Source organism: Rhyacophila brunnea, unplaced genomic scaffold (genome assembly GCF_057557595.1).
Source record: "Rhyacophila brunnea isolate RB1 unplaced genomic scaffold, BYU_Rbru_1.0 scaffold_19, whole genome shotgun sequence".
NCBI classification, from domain to species: domain Eukaryota; kingdom Metazoa; phylum Arthropoda; class Insecta; order Trichoptera; family Rhyacophilidae; genus Rhyacophila; species Rhyacophila brunnea.
The window spans coordinates 11,169,005-11,194,361 of NW_028232848.1; the positions used below are offsets into that span (position 1 = coordinate 11,169,005).

The following is a 25,357-nucleotide window of genomic DNA, read 5'->3' on the forward strand; positions in this document are numbered from 1 at the left end:
CTTCTTTTACATAGATCCAGATTTATAATTCCTTGTGTAATATATTGGAATCATGTAAGTATAGATAATTGATGATTTTTATTAGTAATAATATGTAGTGCCAGCTATTTATTGGTGGGAATTAGGAAAACATTATATTAGGTAGGTATATCTATAAGTCATAGTAGTAGTAGCATAGTCAACAACCACGTGATAAAGAATATGTTATTTTCAATATTTACATTATGTATCATAATATGCATTAAAGTTTCTAACATAAACGAAACGCGCATTCAATATTGGCAATATTCGAAGACACTAAACGGGCTTAGTATTTCTTGCGTTGCTGGCTTCAGATTCTTGGTCGATGGTGACTGGCTTTCGCATATCTTATTACTCAGTTCTGTGGTATGACCTATATATATTTAATATTACATATTATTACACATTATTATTAAACATTACATATTATTATTTATAAATCATGTATGTGTGAATACTTAGTAAACAGAACACAGTAGGTACCTAGCTAAATAATTAACATTTTTGCTCCAAAGCGAAACACATTGGGCTCCACTGGAATGGAAATTATATTAATAAATAAACTTGTTGCGAAGAATGTTGTCACTTGTTAGCCATTCGCCCAACCCATTGGGTCTTTACGCTGTATTAACATACAATGGTTTCAAATGTTTTAATCAGATTATTATAATCTGATTAAATCATTTGAATAAAAAAAATAAAGATATTATATGAAAAATGTTCTCTTGGGTATAAGTATAAAAAAACAAATCAAATGTTCTCCTACACATAATTTTGCATGCGGACAGTAGACTAATTGAATTAAAACTTATTGTAAGTAGGTGTTATTGCAAATACAAAGATAGCAATACCTACTTTAAATTTAAAAAATAAATGTTTTTACCGAGGTATACCTATAGATAAATGCAGTTAATATTTCTTAATTCATTTAGGATAATATTGATCTTTATATATAAAGTACGCAGCACCTACCAATATGTCCTAAATATAATTAAAAATCAATAAATAAAATGTAGTGTTTTGAAATAAATCAATTACAAATCCGTTGTATTTTGGTGGTGGTATTTTGGAGACTGCATTTCATAAAAAAGACAAAAGACGTTTCCAGATGGTAATGATTTTGTATAGAAATTATGTCCGTTTATTGTGTAGGTTTCTTCTATTATTATTGTGTGCACAAAAAAACATTTGACCACTGTAATATACATTTATAGGTTTTTTGTATATAATTTGTTGGAACAATGTAACATATTATTATACCTATTGTATCTTTTATTAAAAAACATTTAAAACATATTATTCATAAACATTTGAAATATCTCCCCTTAAAATCTGTTCATATTTCCAATAGAATATTATTGCTTAGAATTCAATAGCTACATATTAAAAAGATAGCTATTGTAATGAGACTATATCAGGTAATTTCGTGTTAGTGTACCTACTAATATTTCAATCTATTTTTTATGAAAGGTGTTTTGAATTCATAACTACCAACTTTTTTTGAATATGTAATTGAATATGGTACTGTAGCGGCTAAATAGATAAATTATCTAAATTTTATTGTCAATTAATCGCAACTAATGGTAAAAACAATAATTAATATAAATATACTTGTACCTATTAATACCGACAGAACTGTCTGCCTTCAGCAAACGGCCCCTCTAGGGTACGAAAAGACCGGACCATCGCCCTCCAGTCTATTAGTCAGCTGGTCTTGAATAAGTAAGTAACCCTCCTCCTAGCTACCATTCAAATATAATAATAATATTAAATAAGTAGTATTAATTATAATAATATTAGTCAGATCTCTTTCTGAACATTCTGTCTGAACTCGGTCGATAGTATTGATGATGATGGTATATAATAAGCTCAACAATAGGTAATTTTCAAAACGCTTTCGATATAAAACAGTCCAGCTCCAAAAGAAGCAATAGTGGGAAAATAAATGTAGGTATAATGCAATATTATGTACTGATTTTATATTGATTTATTTACCCTTGTACGCCACTGTAATGAAAGATAAATACTCTCGCAGCAGGGTGCAGTTTCAAAAAAATTCGTTTATGAATCCCCTTGAAAACCGTGTTTTCTCTTGGACAGCATCGTCAAAATATTGACGCATTTGACACGCATTTAAAACGCAATCGGCTCGCAAACAAAACGCAAACGTCGTTTGGCGGATGAATCCGAAACTTCGCTTTGCCGTGTGCGCGCAGCCTTAAAGGTTAAAAGGCGTGTATATATTCCAATATTTTTTGTGATACTATTTCTCGAAACATTTTCAATTGTTCGGTACTGACAAAGTAAAAAGCTGTTTAAACAAGGCATCGATTGATTGTAACAATTTAGAAAAGACTTAGTTTTGACATGTTCTTATCTGTTTTTCACCGTTTATGTCATTCAAATAGATTGAAATCCATATTTTGATTGTTTTCAAATATCACCCAGTAGATATCAGCTAAAAAATATGATAAGTATATTATTTTAGTGAAACAATAAAAAATGTATTTAGATTTTAATCAATTTATAAGATAGTGGGTACATATAGTGTGTGCTACCCTATTTAAGTGTTTAAAATTAACGAAAATATATGATTATTATATTTTTAAACTATCCCCAATCTAAATGAAAGCTTGTTGCAGATCTATGTGCGATTCTTGTGCCCCATTGAGCGTCACAGCCGGAATGATTAAAAATGGGAGAGGCTTGCGCGATTTGATACTCAATTTAAAACAGTCCCAGAATAATGCAATAATTGGTTTATTATTGATACAGTTTTGAAAATAATCAAACAATAAAACAGTTTTATGAATAATGGATATTGTTATAATTTATTTGGTTGACAAAATTAGACAATTATCGCTTTTATTTCTTCGATATTTCAATACAAACGTTTGGTATTTTGTTATAAAATAAGCTATGAAAATTAGATTTAAATAAACAAATATAATATATAAAGAAATAATAATGTAATGTTAGAATAAATCGAAGTAACGTCAAGAACGATGCATATGTACATTATATTAGAATGACCTACAAAAACTTTTATTAGTACGGCACGCCACGTCCGCAATCAGAACAGTTTTTTTTTTTTTTATTTCGATTGTCCGTTGATTATTAATATATTTTTTTTTGATTTACCTGCAAATAAAAAAAATATGCATATAAACTGCAAAAGATAAAAATTGTGTAATTATTAGTTAAAAGTTTAAAATGGTTGATTTATCAGGGAACAGACAAGGGTTTACGATGTAATAAAGATTGCTAAAAACCTCAAATGGAAATAGGCTGGACACATAGCTGGAAGAAAGGATAATCGTTGGACGGACCGAGAGAAGTGAAACCAGCTTAGAGGGGCCTTTATCCAGCAGCGGATAGATTCAGGCTGATGATGAATTGAATAAATTGACCGCTGTGCGGATACAGAACACCTATAATAGTGTCTTCTCGTCCTATATTTTTAATGACATAAAATAATAACAAAAAATCCCGTATTATCAAAATGGCGTCTGTTTACATTATAGATGCAACAGTGAGAATAAACACTTAATGCTACGGAGATAATGGGAAGTCGTTCTTGAATATTTTACGCAGACGTCCAAAAGCACACCATCCACGAATGTCGTATCGTATAATGTACGTAAACATAGTAATTAATTATAAAATTGTTATAAAAATATACACCGTTAAATGGAATTCATAGACAGAATGAACACTGGATGAATGTGAATATCCAGTGGTACAGATGGATATAAGACGATCTAAAAACTTCTCCAAGGTGCGCTGGATTAATACAATTTTAAGATTCCGAAAGAATTTACTGGGAGGAGTGAAGAGTGCTTGGAGAGGACTTCATTCAGGAGTGGATTAAGCCAGGCTGATGGTGAGGATATTAATAAATAATATTCTTTACACATTAATTCACAATAAGCACTAAGTATTTTTTTTTCTGAAAATACATTGAACAAGTTTTTATAAAAATATTCGAGGAAAATAACAACAAACAGTCAACAAATTCTTTGAATTCTGATTTATTTTGTTGTATTTTTTATGTACATATTCTAAATGTCTCGTAAACAATATATAATATACATATTATTATAAGATGTTTTAAAGTAAATATAGTATTATATGTTAAGTAAGTACATATTATATGTAAGTATATAATACCTTAAACCAGTGAACTGTAACATTATTTGACATATAAATGTATTGATATTTAATATATAATATGCCTAAATATTTAGGTACATGGGTCAATGAGAAATGGGACCAGTCTCAGGAAATAAAAACTAGAATTGAGATCGCAAGGAGCGCCTATCTCAAAATGAGACGCCTCCTTAGCAATCGAGATCTTAACCTAGGTCTGAGACTGCGTATGGTACGTTGTTATGTGTTCTCAATCCTTTTCTATGGTATGGAAGTATGGACGCTAAACCATGAGATGTCACGGAGACTTGAAGCTTTCGAGATGTGGCTGTATAGACGCATCCTCAAAATTCCTTGGACTGACCGGGTAACAAATGTTGAAGTTCTCAATCGAATAGGAAAGGATCGAGAAGTTCTACGTAGTATCAAAACCAGGAAACTACAGTACCTCGGCCACATTATGAGAGGACAAAAGTACAGCATTCCCCAACTTGTCATTTAAGGAAAGATCAATGCTAAGCGTAGCAGAGGACGGCGCCGCATTTCATGGCTTAAGAACCTCTGTGATTGGCAGCTCCACTGAACTGTTTCGGGTAGCAGACGACAAATCCAAGATCGCCTTGATGGTGGCCGACCTCCGCTAGGGGATGGCACAATAAGAAGAAGAAGTGAGTATTATTATAAGTTTTATTTAATATTGTGAACATACTACTATGAAATAATACAATAAGAAATAACTTCAGTGGAATTGGGAATATGTAAATCAAAAACAACCCGAGGACTATAGGTGAACTTCGAGGTACCTGTGTACACAACTGTCTTAAAGCTAGCTAAGTTAATATTAAATGTCGGTTGTAAATATATTATGTAAAGCGTCTTTGATTAAATAGTCATATTACATAACGCGGACTACAAAGCACAAGCGACACTTATTGTTAAACAAAAAGAGAAGAATTATTAATTTGAACGACTTAATAAAAAAACAATTCGTTTTAAGCAGGGGTTTCCAACGCTGTGCCCGCATGCGCAGGCACGCTTGCAGCATGTTGATATACATTTTTTGTGAATACCTAAAAGCCTTAATTTTGTATTAAATATTTAACAAAGACGTTAAAATTTAAAGATAGATCCTTCCATACCAAGCCATCCTGCATCACAATAGACCGTGTCATGAACTGATTTGTTTTTTTTTCAAATATTAAGTGAAACATGCATAATATAACTAATTTGTCTCTGGATCACTCTGAGTCTTTAACAGGATGCGATGGTTTTACCTCTAAGCTCTGTTAGGTTTATCTAATAGAATGTACGATATGGCAAAATGGAGCCAATCACATCCTCTGGGAGTGTCTCCATGTGCCGGTTGAAAAATAAGAGCATCTGAAGTCGGTCCAAGCATCAGTTGGACCGCTGGGCCATTGCGACAAAAAGCTGCATTTTATAGCGAGCGAAAAGCTCATTTTACTTTAAGGATTAGTCGTAATATATATTAAATAATATACTAATATATAGAATATGAATCATGCATACACTAGTGCACGCCAAGCAAAATCTTCGAATATTGGTTCTGGGACATTCTCGGCATAGCACTGAAGGACACAGGACGTGAGAAAACTTTACGAGTCGGTGAAGGTAAAATCAAGCGTACGCAATAATGTCTAGCGATACACATCTTTGGAAGCTTTGCTCGTTAAAAGAAGATAAGTATGTATGTTTACGCATAACAAAATAAATTTAATATAAAGAGTCAAAGAAATACGTAGAAAACTGAATTGAAATCGGCTTATATCATTGATGATATTTCCAATAAGACCAGATTTATCTCAACAAAAATTCATTATGAGGATACTGGAGTAACTGGAGGAAGTACAAAGGTTTTTTTCTGCTGAAGTTTTCATCATTAACATCATATTATGAATCATTTTACTGTACATGATGCGTTATAAAAGAGGGTCATATAAGATTGATAACGTCGATACAATTTTCAGCAAAAAAGGTAAGTTGTTGATGATGCGAGGAGATGTTGGATGATGCTGTGATGAGCGGAGTATGAAGACATGTGGTTGCTGGCAGAGATGGTGAGTTTATTTTACTAACACAATCACTGCTAACCTTTTAATTACCACATTTAAATAACATGTTAATTATATCTAATGGCCAACTGGTTGAAACGCGCCAGTCGCGGTGTTAGCACTAAAGTTACATGTTTACATAAAGTACAATAAAGTCCATAATATAAGATATACAAACTAGTGAGATATGTAGCCCGAGGCTTGGTGATACTGAGTGACTAATATAGAGTGAGTGTTAGACGATCAAGATAAAAGCGGAGTGAGATATTCATTAAATTGTGATAACTTATTTATTGAGCCCCTCAAGATTTATTAATGCTGACAGTGAGTATCCCATGCCTTCGGTGAAGATGGTTCAAAGAGATAATTACATATTCGCATTTGTGCAAAAAATACTTGAGTATGTACAGTTTTAGATGAAATTATGTTCCTTCATTTATTTATTTACTAGCTGACCCGGCGAACTTCGTACCGCATCAGAATCAATAATCTTGTGTTAACTTATTAGCTGAATTAAATTCATTTTTTTATTAAGTTAAAATGAAAACTCAAAATGAATTAAGTTCAATAAATGTGCAAAAATCAAATAAAAATGAAATGGATTACATAGTTTTGGTTGGTTCAGATTTCGAAGCATGATGACTACCGAGCCAACCTTCAGTTGTAAATTGTGCGGTGGCAAACCAGGAAGATCCAATGAGTTTAAAAATTCAGTTGGCTAGTTGGTTGCTTCGTCTTTGTTTGCTAGTGCAAGAACGTAGTGGTCGCACGGGGGTGGCGCGCCGGCATCTTGCGAAACTCAAACGTATAACCATGTGTAAAATGTTCGTAGACAGTGTCTTTTTTCGGGCATAATACACACGGTTATACGTTTGAGTTTCGCAAGACGCCGCCGCACCGCGCCCGCCAAATTACTACGGCCGAGCACTTACACAGTCGATAGATTTGAAGGAATACAGTAGACCAACGATTTGATTTTGAATTGTGAAGTTTAAGTGATCCACATCTTTGTTCTTTGCCGCAAGAATTGCTCGTTCACTCAACCAATTGTTGACACGAAATTGCAAAAATTTAGCGGAAACGAAATCAATCCGTTCGATTCGTTGACAGGAACACGGCCGTTACCGATAGTCAGAAATTGCTTAGAGAAATCTTCGGCATATGGATCGTTTAGCAATGTAACTCGAATGTTTGTCGTCAGCTGAAGGTTCTTCACATAGCGCCACAGAGTCAATGATTTGAGGCAAGCGTTTATTTCATCGGCAGCGGTCGATCTTGGAATGACTGGTAGTGTTTGGCGGAAATCGCCAGATAGTAGAATCATTGCGCCTCCAAAACATCTCTCACAATGCGCGTTTGTGCACCATTCTACATTGATCCCAGGTGATGATTTTACTTGCTACCAAAACTTTGGCCATTGCTGAATGTTTCGCAATATTGCATGTCGGTTTTTCAGTCGTTTGAAAGTTTACCGGCAATTTCAACGCTGAATGAGCCGTTCGGCATCCTTCTAGCAACGTGACCGCTATCCCAGAAGAAGCAACTGCTACAGCAATTTCGGATCTCGCACGAACAGTGGCCAAAATCAATGACATGAGGAATGTCTTCTCAGTTCCACTGGGCGCATCGAGGAAAAATAAGCCACCATTTCCATCAACAATTGCCTTCATTAACGTATCGTCCACTACCTTCTGTTGGGGGTTCAACGTTGGTACATTCATTCGAACTAATTAGTTCAATGCATCTCGATCATATTCACGTTCACGTTCCAATTCTAGATTGGAAGCGTAATTCACTCTACGACGTGGTATTGGCATTCCTGACTTGACTAACAATATCTATATCTATAAACTAATAATATACTTCGATCAAAAGGAAAACCTGGTTATGTATCTCCTTATTCACCTCGAGATCGGGATTCCCTGAAATGACACGAATTCGATGTAAAATGTCTTCTGACATGTCATCCTTGTAGTTGTTCTACAGTTCAGGTGGATTCGATGGGAAGCATGTCGAAATAATGATAGCAAATAATGTGCGTATCTGACTTGGAGATGCAGAAACAAATGCTTTAGCGATTGTCAGGTCCCAATGAGTATCATTTTCAAGCAAATTGAGCTTTTGACATGCAGCACGAAATGTTGGGCACACTACACTTGACAGTTCGAAGTGATTCAAATGATGTCGGCCCACGAACATTTACCAGCAACAACCGCAAGTTGAATCATTCGCCATTTTTCGGATGAACTGTGTAAATACGACCAAGAGCATCAGTAGAATGCATATCCGGATGATCAGGAACCGCATCGCCTTGCTTCCGACGTTGATATTTCGTGACCCTAATACTACAAGGTTCTAAGTGTTCGTCCTTGAAAAAACAAACCCAACAAAGAAGTAGTATTCTAAGCTACCTCATTGTTACTTTTGTTTCTCCAAGGACAAACACTTAGAATCTTGTAGTTCTCCACTCGCGATTTCTTCGATGAAGCGTTCCAAGTGTAATAACGTGGCATCTCAGAGTAGAACAACGTTTGTGCAAACGGATCGCTTTGGCAAATCAAAAAGAAACTGGTCAATGTTGTCTGTTGTACTGTCGAAGAAGTAAAAAAGATTCAGACAGGACAACTTCCTCCAAAATTTGCCGGAGTCTACAACAAAGTCTTTTGGGATCTGAGGCTGAACTGAATCAACTGTCGAAGGATAGATAATGCACACGACGCCTTTCATTTGTTTGTTTGTTTCTTTATTATTCTTTCTGTCATGTATCAGAGATGGCGTTGTATATGGATTTAAATTTTTTTGTGATTTTCTTTTATTTTCGAATGCGCGAGATTCATTGTTCAAAATGTCAAAATGTATGAGAAAATGAATTGTCTTCATAATTTTTTTCCCCGTGATTTATCCAATATTTTAATAGTTATTCTGCTATTCCGGGCGGAGACAAATCCAACAAATCAAAGATTATAAAAATTGGTCCAGCCGTTCTTGAGTTATAAATGGTGTAACTAACCTGACTTTGTTTTATATATATAGATTTAATTTTCTAATATGCTATAACTAGATATTTTGTGTAGTGTTGTTGTGCTATTTGGTTATTTAGTATTTTTTGAGGTGTTTGGAGATCAAGGGTCAAAAGAGACCAGAGTTCTTTTTCTTATATTGGGCAGTCGTCGATGACATCACACACTATTTGAGATGTGTAGTCGTTACGTGGATGTCCCTCAAAATAAATCTGATTAGTTAAGCTCTCAGTGCTCCGTGGCCCGTATCTTTATGAATGCTGTTGGTAAATAGTGATGGCAGAGATTATGGTTGGAGTAAATTTCCGCGGTATTGTTCCTGTGTTGGATGTTGTATATCTGTTGTTCCATAAATAAACTTAGAAGGAAGTGTGTGTAATCTGAAGTTCACAATATTGTTGCTGTTACTCAAAACTAAATGATTCATTTAAAAGTCAGGATAAACGTTGAACAATCGTTGATTATCGTTGCTAAACGAAAAGATGTCACGGAGAGTTGGAACTTTCGAGATATGGCTGTATAGACGCATCCTCAAACTTCCTTGGACTGACCGGGTGACAAATTTAATATTGAAGTTATCAATCGAATGGGAAAGGATCGAGAAGTTCTGCGTGGTATCAAAATCAGAAAACTAACGTACCTCGGCTACATTACAAAAGGAAAAAAGTACCGCATTCCCCGAGTAGTCATACAAGGAAAGATCAATGGTAAATGTAGCAGGGAATGACGCTGCATTTCGTGGGTAATTAAGAATCTCCGTGATTGCTAGAGTGCAACTCCACATAATTGTTTCGGGTAGTGGATGATAAAATTAAGATCTTCCTGACGTTTGCCGACCTCCGCTAGGGGATGGCATGATAAGAAAAACAATCGAGTCTTCACCATCATCAATTAATATTATCATTATCAACAATTAAAAAAAACACTAATTTTACAATGCATTCTTTACTTTTAGACATCAGACTAAAAAAAAACAATAATATGTCATAGTGAAGAAGTAACCACGGCTTTAAAATCTTTTTATAAAATTTTCTTTGACAATAAATTCATAAATAAATAATATGGACTTTAAATATTAATCATTCACAAACTTTTTAGGCAGCTAAAATGTTTCTCAAATTTCTTAATTTAGGCTGTCATAACCTTTCAAGAAATATGTACTTTTTTGCTTATTTTTTTCTTTGTGCTTTATTTTTGAGTGTTCAATATGCATACATATTTTATATTTTACTAAGAAAATACTATCTAACAATTTTATTAAATTTAACATTTTTACGGCTTTTCATATAAGTACAATATAAAGTATGAAATGAAATTTTATGGAACTATGTAATGACATCTGATACCAGGAGTTAGCTTGCATTTATAATTAGTACCTACTCTTAACCCATTCGATGTGGACCTTTTAATAAATATTTAATTACCACATTTAAATAACATGCTAATTATATCTAATGGCCACCTGATGGGCAACGCACCAGTTGCGTTAGACGCAGCGAATGGGTTTAAGATTTAGTTGTGTTTTATGGCTTCTTTAAGAATTGTAAATTATAAAAAAAATACCTGCTCAGTCGAATTTTAACATACAAAAAATCTGAGAAGATCACGCGGCACCTCAACTAGTGACGATTTCAGATAAAAGAGACAGCGAGATGAGATCTGACAATCCTACAACCATAACAGTAGATATCTGAATATTTTGGGATGTTTATTATTATAAATACGAGTATATATAAAGAACAACAGATGTCTTTATATGACATCGTTCGCAAAACAAATGTAGGCTGGAGTGATTTTGGCTCCAAAAATGACCTCCTAATTTTGCTATCTGTCCAGTAGCACAAGACGGTATGGAGATGTGAATATTGGACACAAAGTGAAAGGTCAAGAAGCGGAATGATTGGATAAATATACAAGGCTAAGCGTTGTAATTAATAGAGCTAATTGATATATTCTTAAATCTTGTGAATTATTCGTTTTAATAAAAGAAATAGTTAATTAAAAATTATTAGCAAGTACAAGAAGTTGCTTAAAAAATATTGGAGAAATTCCTAGACGTCGGTTAGTAATCATTTGTAATAGTAAAATAGCTACCTACTTTGATTTAATAAACAAAAATCGATTGCCGAAGTAACATGATTTCGAAGAGCGCTGAGTGGTAGGTATTTAATAGCCAATAGCTTAAATATTGTCGTCATTAGTATGTCTTCCGTAGCATAATGATTGAATGCGACGAGTTTGGGGCGTTTACCCGTTGGAGATGCCGGTTCGATTCCCGACCGGTTGGATTACTTTTTTCAAAAAAAGTTTTTTCTATTGGTTGTGATATACTCTCAGTTAGTGTTTTTCTAAAATTATATAATGTTCAATAATCAGAATGATATATTTTTAAATCTTGTGAATTATTCGTTTGAATAAAAGAAATAGTTAATTAAAAATTATGATTTTTGTTCATGAAAATATATTTTCACTAAATTTGTAAGTGTAAGTGTACCTATAGTATAAACGGATCCGATCAGACGCTTATAATATACTTATTGGAAATATATTTCCATGACTAGAACAGATAAGCTTAGTATAGCACACGGTTGGAAACCGCATATTATGGTTTCAGTCCATGGATGGCCTATAAATATTGCGTTATCTTTATTATTGCAGTACCTATCGTGCGTTTTACTTGAAAAAAAAAAGATAATTTTGTTGCTGAAAGGAAACAAAGAATAAAGGAAAATAAAACGAATTGAACATTGAGTTCAATTCAATAATCACCATCACCGCCTACTATGCACTGATCATTCATCTGTAAAACAGTTAAAAATTTACACGCTAACGTTACACGTATTTATAGCACACCGTTAATGTATCGCTATAGGTACTTTTTATTGCATAGCGTAAACATATGGAAAGTATGCGAATAATACAACTTTTCGGAGTAGATTTCGTAATATACCTATACTTATACTCATGGCCCCCATATCCTGAAGCTGGCCCCCATGCCAAAATGTTTGGCGGGCCCCCTACCTATCGCTACGGTTAAAAGCCGTGTAATGTTCTACAATAGTGATCCCCAAATGGTATTCTGCGAAACTGCAGGGTAATCTGTGGAAAATAAAGGGTTTTCCGAGATTTTTGGCATTTTTAAATTAATCAACTTGAATTGTCGGTACGGTATCATATTATGAAGGAGTGATCGCGACCCCCTTTTGTGATAGCCAAGTAATATACGGCCTTTCGCCGTATTGGATAAATAGCCAAGAAATACACTAAAAATAATAATAAAATTAAATACCACTCGTGAAATAGCGCCGCAGGCGAATTTATTATTATTAGCGCAAATTCGTGGTGTGTATTTATCTCGCTTTAGTGATCGACCCGCCACGCCGGCCCCCTCCTAAGCCAACCCCCCTTGTGGGGGCCATGCTTATACTATAGATGTTACCTATACTATAGATGATAGATATTACTATAGACTATAGATATTACCTATACTATAGATGGATATATATTTGATAAAATTGTTCGCAGAGTAAAGCTAGGCTGGAATGCTTTTGGCCGCCTGAATAATGTATTCAAAAGTGACCTTCCACTGTGCCTAAAGCGCAAAGTGTTCAACCAGTGTGTGCTTCCCGTGATCACATATGCGTGTGAAACATGGACCCTTAGTAAAAGAGAGATCCAGAAAATTAGAGTAGCACAACGTGGTATGGAGAGGTGCATGCTGGGCATAACGCGAAAGGACAAAAAGAGGAATGAGTGGATAAGAAAGCAGACAAGGGTTTGCGATGTAATAGAGTTTATTAAAAGCCTTAAATGGAGATGGGCTGGATACATAGCTCAAAGAAGAGACAATCGTTGGACAAATCTAGTCATCCAGTGGTATCCAAGAAGTACAAACGTCCGCAAGGTAGACCTAGAGGCCGCTGGATCGATGACATGATAAATTTCTGCGGAAGTACGTGGCAACGCAATGCACAGGACCGAGAGAAGTGGAAGCAGCTTGAAGAGGCCTTCATCCAGCAGTGGATAGATTCAGGCTGATGATGATAATTTTAATTATATATATTTTTTACACTATAACAGGCCTAGAGGCTGAATGACAGTAGTGTATTTATCGTAATTAAGTGAAACAATCACAAACACCCAGGCTTTGAGAAAATCACATAAAAATATTTTGTCCTCACCGGAATTGAACCCGTAGCTCCTGATTGAGTCAGCGCCTTATATTAATTATATTATCGGTGGTGTGAAGTAAATTTATGAGAAGTTTGTTGAGTGTCTACGCGCGGACTAATTATTAATATACTAAATAATTCGAGCATATTATATTATAACATATAAGATAAAGGTTTGTTAGAACCTTGACGTCAATTTGTACAGTTTCCTGCAAAGTCGTAATTATTATAGGGTTAGAATATATTTAATTAGGTAAGCAGGGTGTATTGCTATTAATAGATTGTAGAAGGTTAATATTATTATGTCGCTGATAGTAAATAAAAGCATCTAGAAAATCTTACTTATCTACCTTACCCCCATGATACAAGTGTTTATAATGACATTTAACCTCTCACACCTTATGATATCAAATCACTGTTCACGGCTTGTTAAATATTTTAAATTTTCGTTAGTTACACGCTAGGGGCGGCATGGTATATGAAAGTATGGTGAAGCCGGCAAGTATGGTGAAACAGGTTGGTAATCAATTTGCGGCAAAATTTCCACGTTAAAATTATATTATATGGGTACGTTATACTGACCAAAGTAAATCCTCTGTGATGCCCTGCATTTTTTTTATCGCGTCGCCATTTCTCGGCAGTTATCGGCTGTTGTAGGCATGCTTCATTCAGTTGTATGAGGATACATCTATGGTTACACGTATACACTGAATATTTGAGATATTTATAGAATCGTCTACATAATAAATTATTATGTTAATTTAAGGATGTTGAATTAATTATTGGAAATAAGTTTGTGTTTTAATCTGTGATCGCAATAAAGAAATGCATAATTCACGTATCATTGCTCATAGTCCAGGATAATGTGTGGGTATTTTGCTTTGAAAATATAACTTTTGGTACTAAGCGCACGAAAAATGATTTCAATTTTCCATTAGAAATTCTATTTTTCCCGGCGGCTACTTGCATTCTAAAATTCCAGCCCGTCCAACAGGATCTGGTATATTACAACGATAAAGTTAAATTTTAATGATAGCTTTCTCTCGTTGCGTGATTTACACGGTTCTGTTAAAATTCTTCGTCTTTTTGTTTCATTTTTTACTATTTAAATTTATATATTAATAAGTTACAACATTTTAAAAAAATGCGTCGGTGTGGTTTCGCAGATATTTGAGACTTTAGCCATGCGCCGTTGAACGAACCCAAAATGGGGCATTACAGTAGGTACCTGTTTCCGAAATTCTATTTTAATAATCCGTTTGTCGATAATTCGATTTATTCATTTTTATATTTTCAGTTCTAATCGTTTATGACGTAAAAAGGATCTAAACCCCTAGGCAATACCGCAGATTGTAAATAGAATATAAATGCATGAACAGTAAACTTTTCACTAAGAACTGATTGTTTAATTTAATAAAAAAACATTTTTTTGTAGTACTTATTCCACTTTTAATCAATAAATTAGGAACGGTTTGGTCCGCCTCAGAGGGAAAGGAAGGAAAGGGAGTTGAAAATATCCCTCTGAGGCGGATGAAACCGGTCCTAATTTATTGATTGAAAGTGGAATAAGTACTACAAAAAAATGCGTTTTATTAAATTAAACAATAATATAATGCAGTTCCACCATGAATTGAGAGTTAACAAAATAAAAGAAACTAAAAACTGAGGCAAACTTTTTTGAATTTCGTATTCGTATTTTGTCTAAAGAAGCAAATTGTGTAATTTGCATGGCCAATTTATTGAATCTACAATAGTAATGCATTGAGCAGTCAATATGATTAGAGAATAAAATTCCAAAAATTGATTAATGGTCTAGGTAGGTACTACAGTCAAAATATTTATTAGATGGTGACGTTTTTTCTTTGTATAATGATTAGAGAATAAAATTCCAAAAATTGATTAATGGTCTAGGCAGGTACTACACTAAAAATATTTATTAGATGAGGACGTTTTTCTTTGTATAATATTATATGCTTGCACTAATCCTACATAATACGTATACCAACCCAGTTTTTGCAACCGAGGAATTATAATAGTCTTCAGACAGACGTTAATTAAATAGATATTATATTTCAATAGACCCCTTGTCATATACTACCTACTCTTATTGTGTTATTATAGCCGTAGAAGAGTTGCGAGATTTGTTTTATGTAACCCGATGATAGCGGATTATACGATAAGATGTCTGTTGTGACGATAATAAATTAAATCGTACGCGGAATTTCCACTAAAATACAGTAAGAAAAGGTATATATTATTATTATATATTCTTACATTACTTACTGCCTGTTTAATTATTATTTACATACACACGAGAATATATTTTCACTAAAGTGTTCAATCACGAGATACATACGCCTTAAATAAAGAAACAATGTTTACAATTTTTCAAACAAAATGCAATGTTTTAGAACCAAATGTTACCTAACCCCAGTTTCAGACGGGACACCGGTGTCGCGCTCGTATATGATAATATATAAGGCCTTTGTATTAGAATAAAGATGCCTTTGTATTATGTTTATGAATGCCCCAGGGCTAATGAGTCAATGCATGATTTCGCGTTATAAATTAGAACATAAAACTGCCTGCGGTAATAAAAACAAGTGTATCGGCGGCTTGAGAATGTAGCAGCCGACGGAAAAGTGTACCGGACACACGTTGACTCATTAGCTCTGGGGCATTCATAAACATAATGCAAATGCCCCTTTATTCGAATACAAAGACCTTCTTATTATAATATAATAATGTATATTATACGAGCGCGACACTGGTGTCCCGTCTGAAACGGGGGTTATAGTAAGTAGACACGCACGTTCTTGTTCGATGGTTTTACGCTGATTCCAGCATGTCTCAACGTGTGAAACATCTGGTTCGATGGTTTTTTGTTCGACATCGAACAATAATTGCGCTATCCGAAAAACATTAAAGGTCTGTAATTCTTGCGCGAGTGATTTTGAGTGAGGACTCACCGGCAAGGCTAGTGTGGTCTCGTTGTCACTCGTGGTCAAAGTCGTGGCGGTGCGACCTCACGGCGTCTTGTGTCGAGTTGCTCGACTGTTTGGACGCAACGACGAGCATGCTTCCAAGTCAACATGCTCGATCGAGAAAAACCGTCGAGCAAGAACGTGCGTGGGTACTAGGCTTAAGACTTACGTACTAACGGCAAAAAGGAATGATATATTATTTACATTACAAAGATGTAAAGCGAAGCGTTTATTTTGTTTTTATCATCTTCTTTTTGTGCCACATCCATTATCGAAAGTTGGCGATGATTATTGTGTGCTAAATAAAACCCACAATAAATCATAATATATCGCTGCTCTAAGCAGAGATGGAGTGTTATGTCGTTCCAGTGGTTTCTGCCTGCCAGAAATTGTTATAAATGTCAAATCACTTTTTTGTAACTAGTCTGATTGACGACAATCTGTAAGGACTTCAGTGAAACGGCAAATAATTTTCAACAATAGTGGGACGAAATTTCGTACTCGTTGCCAATCGGTGAGTAATAGTCGAGCTGTAAGCATGTCAATTTGTTTTGTGATGGGGTCGGAGGAATATATTCCTAAATCGCGTAAAGATGATGAATATTATTAAGTATATTTTGCTCTACACACGAGATACCAGATATAGATATTGATTGAAGTAACAATAATTATTATCAATATTTTACGGGTACGCACACTTTGGCGCGAAACATGTGGTGATCTTAGACTAATTTAGGCGATTTAAATTTGGGCGCGTCAGAGCGACGGTCAAGGGCTAGTTACCGACTACCTACCCCTCTATCCTTCCAGCCAAGCGGAGTCAAACAACGGTACTTTTTCACCAATTTTTATTTCACTTTCTCACTATATTTCGTTGTGTGTCCCGGTCTAGTATTTATCGACAAAAGTTACAACTATACTAACTAGTGGTGAAGGGTGAAAGTAGGCTGTTAAAATCCGACAGATAGTGCACAATATTAAACTTTGCCAGTCATACGTATTTGTTTTCATTGAACTATGACTACAATTTATAGATGGTGTTGGTTAGTTTTTAAAATTCAATTGAATTCTCCAAAAACTAAGCCATTAATAGATAATAGTCAAAAAATACTCATCTATCTGTAAAATATCTATAATTATGCGATTAAATCATTCATAATTTTGGATATTTTATAGATAGAATAATATTTTAATCTACTATGGTTTGGGTAGGCAGGGTTGAAAGTATGAATGAAAAAGTGTGCATAATTTAGTCTGATCACCCAAAACATACCAACAGCATTATTGTTTGGTATAGGCAAGGTTTAATTGATTTATAAAAACTGACCAATACCATCTAGGTATAAATTGTAGTATTAGTTCAATAAAAGCAAATACGTATGACTGACAAAGTTTAATGTGCACTATTTATGTCGGATCTTAACAGCCTACCTCCACCCTTCGCCACTGATACTACATACGAGTTAGATAATATATTATAACCGGTTACTTCCTAATTCTGTCGATAACACGATTATGATTTACGCAGTTATTGCGTTGTTTGGCATCAATACCTAGTTGTCAATGTTGCCATCTTTTTTATGTTCACTATAATATTACGAATTATCAACCAGTATAAGAATAATTATGATATCTATCTACGAAATATTTATTATGACAAGTGACTTTTAGAATATATTACCAATACATTGAAAAATATTTCAATCGTTTTACTACTGAAAGCAAATAAATAACATATTTTTCGGTATTTTGTAAAAAAAAATGGAGGAACATAAGGGGCATAACAGGAATCGCACATGTCTACCCCATCCCTTCCTCAAACATCATAGTCATGATTTTTAATAATCATTAAAATATTTCACATTATGAATCAAAATAGCCTTTCAAATAATATTTCATCATATTTGATATCCAGCGAACCTTCTCGTCGAATTTCTATTCCGCGGCTTTTTTTGTGATGTACTGTAAGAAAATACTGAAGAAATCGTAATATTTCATTGAATTATTGAATATAAAGTATTGTTAACAATATCCGGTTAAAATTTCCTTATATAAATTACCAGTATAATAATGCGTCGTCATGGCGTGTGATGCGATATATGATTATGTTTGGTGAATTTATTTCGAAGATTTTGCATTGAACAAGAATTTTATTATAGGCACGGTGTGCTAAGAGTATGGTTAAAATTTCTCTTAACCTTCAATAAAAAAATGGGGTGATTTACTTTATCAAAACAAATCTACAAACGATCACAATATAGATATTATCGGTAAATACAAATAAGAATTCATTATTGTTAACATCATTAGGTTATTATTTTCGAACATCAAAATATTAATAAAATACGATTACGATGCACACAAATATAATAATATACAAAAATTAATCCCAATATTTGGGGAAATATTTATAGTACTGCAACACTACATATTAACGTACTTGTCATGGCGGCAACACGTGGTAAAGTGTATGAATGTATGAATATTGTATCGGCTTTCCTTATAGATGCGACTCATTTTCTTCTTTGCAATAAACCAAAATTTTAGTAAAAATAATCGTAACATCATTATTGATCGTTTTAGATATATTTTTGTTTTAAATAAAGCTTCAAATTAGGTAAATTAATAGATTCGTACACCACGGGAGCGTAAAATAAAATGAGAAATTTGAGGGCATTTCTCATTTGAAAACGGAAGTCTCATATTGCTCCACTGGAGGGGATGGTTAGTTCACAGTTTTAACACGTGGACAAGAAGTTCTTGTTAGACAGTAGATAATAAGGTCTAGATACTCGGGTGAGCTATCACTCTGCATTCGCGGAGAAGTCTGTTCGTTGTTTTAATTTTTTTTAGTCTAAAAATATACAATTAAAAAACAAGCGAGATGTTTTGGTCAACTACTTTCCATAGCATAGACAATACTAAATAGCTTGACAAGGTGTATTAGTGTGTTGGTAACAACGTAAAAACAAATCTAAACACAAAGCAATCAATTATGTATGTATTTATTCTTGGTTTAAGCTAAGTTGTACTAGGTTTTTGTTAATTTGTATGTCAAAAATAGCGATATAACGCAAAAATTTAAAATGAAATCTCAACACAAGTATAAAACTGCTGATCACAACGCATTCGCGCAACGACGACATTGTATAGTATTATTATTACAGCGGTTCGCTTTGCGCTGGTTTATTTAACAATAACCTAATATATTTTATCAGAGATTGTTTTAAATATAAATGCATTGTTAGCTACCGTACAGTAAAATGTTATTTATCGATGTAATAATTTTCAATTTATGGCAACATTCTCGCGCCTCGATATACACCCACTATAATATTTCACGCTCCCTTTGAATCCATTCTAATTTTGTCGCTATTTGTTTATTTTTCAGAGTTGAATATATTTTTATATGTAAGCTGTATTTATTCGCAGCCATTACAAAAAATAACAATAACCAGATTATTTATTGAAGTTATATCGTCAATCTACTATTAATTATTATTGTAAAGTGCTTTACATTGTTGAATTTGTGCTTATTTATATCGATACAACAAAAAGAGGTTAAATATACATTTTGTCACGACCCCGTCAAGTCCCATAGGATGTCGTATTTTTTTCAACAAAAAGATATTTTTAGTATGACATGCATAGAGTTGGGTTTTGGGAATTTCACGACGGGAATTCTCGAGAAATTTTCGAGATTTTCCATCCTGAATCTCGAGAATTTAAATTTTTAACATTTCGGGAAATCTCGTATCTCGAGAATCTTTTCTCAGGATTCGGGATTTCTTCATTATCAAATATTAATTGAAAAAACGATTTTGAAAACGATATGGAAAAAGTGGACAGAAAACACAAAACGTTCAAAGACTGATCGGAGCATTTAACACAATGAATTGGCTTCAAAATGAGCGCAATTTTTGCAACATCAGGCAATTTTGTGTCTCAAAAGCGTACGCGATTGTCAGACGCAGTGATTGACAGTCTGTGTTTTTTGAAAGTCTATTTTAATAAGTAATGTTTTGAATTATTTTTGTTTTCCTACATCTATTTTGTTTGTCTTCTTACATGAATATTAAAAAAAAAATCATATTTTTTCGAATTTGTCTGTTTTTACACTGATTTTAGGATTTTACAGGTTTTTCTTCAATTTACCGATATCTCGAGAATTCTTTTCTGGAAATCCCGAATCTCGAGATTGAGATTTTTTCGGGAAATACCCAACTCTATACATGCATGAGGCGTATTCAAATTATGTCAGCTTATAAAAAGAAAAACTGATAAAAAATGATTAAAAAGCAGAGAAAAAGGTTACAATTTCTTTATTTGATATCTTTAAAGTATATTCAGAATACTAGAAGTGCAAAACCACCACAAAGAGTAAATAATAATAATAAGTTTGAACCTTTTAAGTAAGACATATATATTATGTAACTATGTTTCTAACATGTACCATTGTGTCAAACTTTGAACATCCATATAAGTTCTATTCTAACGTGTTTAAATTTACAAACAAGCTAAGTTACTGGGGCAAATTTAACTAAATACGAACATTTATAATTGTGTACTAAGTAAAGACCTCATATTATACGAGAAGACACGTTACTAATTCACGACGACGCATGAGCCCTTATAAAAGCTCACCGAGAGCTTTCTGGAAATTGTGCATTTTATACTTGGCAAATGTTAGAAATTATTTTTGATACCAAAAGCTTGCTGTGTTACTTATGACAGTGTCAACATGCCTGACAGTTTAATTGCGGACTATTTTAATACACAAATGAAAGAGAAAACAGATTATGATGTTTAATGTAGGTATATTAAACTTAGATATCTGTCTAAAGCAGGGTATCACAAACAGGATGCCTAAATATCGACGCGACAAAAAACTTTCTCAGTCACCTCTTTTCAAAGCATTGATTTTATCCACATTGTCTTTTAATGATAGTAAACACGTTTTATTTTCGATGGCATATCAATAATATTCAAAATAGTTTTATTATTTATAATATTAGTAGGGAATGGGACAACTATACGCCAGGACAATTGGATGCCGCACTGTCGTTTTAGTAGTTTTAATTCATTTTAGTCTTAACATAATGTTTTTTTTATTGCGGATTGAGAATTATCATGCCTAAGGCTTTATATAAAAATAAAAACTCTTTTTTCGTTGGAACTTAAACATATGCATGATTAAATCATTATTTATGTGTGCATATTTAAATTCTCACAAACTATTATAGCATAATACGAGTATAATAATTTAAATATAAATAATAATATAAAATATTTTTGTACCTACAAGTACCTAACGTCTATTTATTTTCGAATTGCGTGGCGTCCAGTTGTCCCGGCGCCAAATCGTCCTAGACCCTATTAATACTATCGACCGAAGGTACTTGATGGAATTTGAATTTAAATTCTAACGGATTTCAGTTCTGTACTTTTCAATTTGAGTCGTTTTTTGCGAGCCGGGTTTTGCCTTTTGACATCTTCTGGTAGGTATTATTGATACTCATTACTTAATTCCATTAAATTTCTAGTATTGACGATTTTATACCTCTTGGATGTAGTATTTTATTGATTATTATTTAATGATATATCATTAGGGTTTTGATACACCTATTGATTGTATTTATTAGTGATAGGTTTTTTTTACAAACATCCTATTCTACCTATTCAAAATTTGTTGGCTTTATTTTTATTGTGATCCTTGACTTAACAGCAGTTACAACAGTTTTTTCAATAAACTTGCAAACCTTTAAATTGCGATGTATGAAGGTTGAAAATAAAGAATTTGCGGTATCTTTGCGAGCTTATTTCATATAATACGATAACTTGTCTTTTTTAATCTTCGTTATGCCCAATATGCATCTTTCCGTACTCGTCATTTTTGGATTTCTCTTACATTAAGAGTCCATATTTTGCATGCATATGTGAGCGTTTGTGGCACACATTGGTTGAACACTAATTTACGCTTAAGACACAATGCGAGATTACTTTTGAAGATATCATTCAAACGCCCAAATGCACTCCATGTCAGTTTAGTTACGTGTGCACATCTCGTCACACATAAGACTGTCAATTGAAATTTGTTATCCGAAGTTGACGTAGTTGTTGATCCACTCAATTTGAGAGCTGTTCGTTCAGATAAGCAGTTAATCATTACTTTTGTGTAAGAGAAATATTATCTTAAACATTAATTAAATTAATTACTTTACTAGAATAAGTAACATTTTCCAAAAAATAGAATAGATTAAGTTTAGTCATTGTAGCAGTGGCGAAGACTCCATACTAGGCGATTATTTAAAGCCTACCTTCTTAAGAAAAATAATTTTTATTTTCATGTTGACGTATTTCGGTATATAATCACATATAATAATATATTCAATATGCTCAAAGACATCTATCCTATAATTGTCATAATTTTACGATCTTTTCCCATATTTCAATAAGCACCATCTATGGCATCTCTCGAAAGCTTAAAAAAAATAGAGAGCACCGCGTTTCGCTTCACATATTGTATAGGATTATTTTCGCGTGAATCGACGGGTTTTTCAATATGAAGTATTTTTCTCATTATTTCAAAATTTCTGGCATCCCGCATACAAATGTACAAGCTGTTTCGTTAGCGCTTACATCGCGAGAGCACATTTATTCAAAATAATTAATAAGAAGATAATTGAAAAAACCAATTTCTATGGGATTCAATCACATAAATATGTCTTGATTGTTGTTAAAAATATAAAATAATTTATCTTGTGATTTTTATTTATTTATTAGTTTACTCATTAGACAATTTAGATATCTGATATTGTACCTACCGAAGTCTGTGTTTTAAATATAGAAGTATTTTGAAATGTCTAGTTTTACGGGTTAAATTATAAATTGTTATGGAACATAATATATATTATGTAACAACGGATATTTTCATAGATGATAGGTACCTAATATATTTTGAGCATATGTTACGTTTATAAATGTTTAGGAAAATACATAAATAATTCAAACTAATTGCTTATTTTAATGAATTAATTATAACAAACCAATCAAGCTTTTGAAATTTCTTCGTTTTAGCGTACCTATTCATGAGGTAATAATGGGTTATCTTCTTATTTCCCGCAAATATATCTGACAAGCATGGTTACTCCCACAGCCTACCTCTTTCAAAAAGTCATCCTTCGCCACTGCATTGTAGTATATTATAGTAGTACATCAGATACAGTGGGAAATGATACTTACTATGAATGTAAATAATTTTATCTTGTAAGTTAAATATACCTAGGAAAATAGTTCCTCTAATTATTTACATTCACGTAAGTGGAATATCGTCCTTGTATATTAAATACCTCCTACGTGGAGATTTTGACGAAAATAAGCTGTTATGCATACTACGTGATACGCATTTTTTCTCCCTACCATCTATATTATAATATTACTTGTGGAAAGTGTGGAATCAAATAAAAAAATAAAATCACCAAATAAAATCGAGCATGTTAACATAATAATATGATTCAACGTATTCAAGACGGTACATATAGAATTAATCAAAGATATGTGATATAAACATGGAAAAATCTACGATTTTTCTATTACATAATAATTATATGATTATCAAATATTAATATATGATTATGATCTACAAAACATTAAAAAAAATATAATATATCATATTACGATTAGTTTTGTTCAATTATCTCAGAATATGACTCAAACCACATATTATGATGTAATTAATTATTATATAATGACAATATACCGATCTCCCAATTTTCGCGTAAAAGCTTCTGTTAGCTTATTAAAAGCAAATCGAAAGCTTTACCCACTTAATCACAGGTACTGCTAATGGAGCACGTGTATAGTTTTGTGAACGTAATATTATTATGTTATCAACATATCGGTTTCATATTCAGATATCAATTATTTTTCATTTATTGCACACATCATTTCTGTTCCCTAAGCTTAAATGTGATGTTATTTATGGAGGCAATAAATATCTCTGACATGCATGTAAAATGCCATTAGTTTGCTTTTCAGATGGAAAATTACACGTTTTAAAAATACTGGGTGATTAATTGTACATTTTCCTAATATGATATGACATGTATACTAATACATAATATGACGCCATTAGTAGAAAAACGATTTAAAATTTTACTAAGTAATGGTACCTACTTGTTTTTATTCTAAGTGAATAATATAATATTATAAATGAAAAAGAGAAGTTTGTGATTTCAATTATTATTTAAGACGAGAATTTATAACCATGAAAATAATAATATTAAGGCCAAGTAAAAACTTTTATATCAAAAAAACTTATCTTTTAAGTTGATTCAATTGTCCATTTAAGTCTGAGATACAAACTAAAATGTTATTTTGAAGATCAGAAATTCACGTAAAAATATTGCTAATGCATTATAATGTTTTGACATTTTGACATAAGTATTTCATTTGTCTAAGTCTATGAAATTTCAGCTGAAACTATTGTGTATTTATGGTTAACAATATTTATTACTTAATTCAATTTGACTTATCTAATATAATAACGTCAAAATGTTGACCCTTTAGTTATGATTAAAACCATCAATTAAATCACAACTAACTTCACTGAGTACCTACGTGCGGCCGGTTTATTAGGATCCTATCCAAAAATCATGTGAGCTCTGTTTAAAATTTATGACACAATACGTACTGTCAAAATAAGACTTATGGCACTTTACGGTGAGTGACAGATAGCTTTTGATTTTGATTTGATATGGTATTACCCTACTAGGTAAATCATTTAAAGTCGGACCCGACTGAACACATTAATTTCGATAGTAGTTTACACATTCGACAAAGAAATGTATATTATGATATTTATCGTGTCCGGAAACTTGTACGTATGCAGTTCGCCGTATCACACTTCACTGTGAAATGTTGTATCGGAAATATATGGC

The 25,357-nt window shown here is 33.0% G+C and overlaps 1 protein-coding gene across 4 annotated transcripts in view; it reads right to left on the minus strand.

Moving 5' to 3' along the window:
* LOC147072754 (gonadotropin-releasing hormone receptor-like) overlaps positions 1-25,357 on the minus strand; it is a 397,212-nt gene that overhangs the window by 154,433 nt on the left and 217,422 nt on the right. The window lies entirely within an intron of this gene.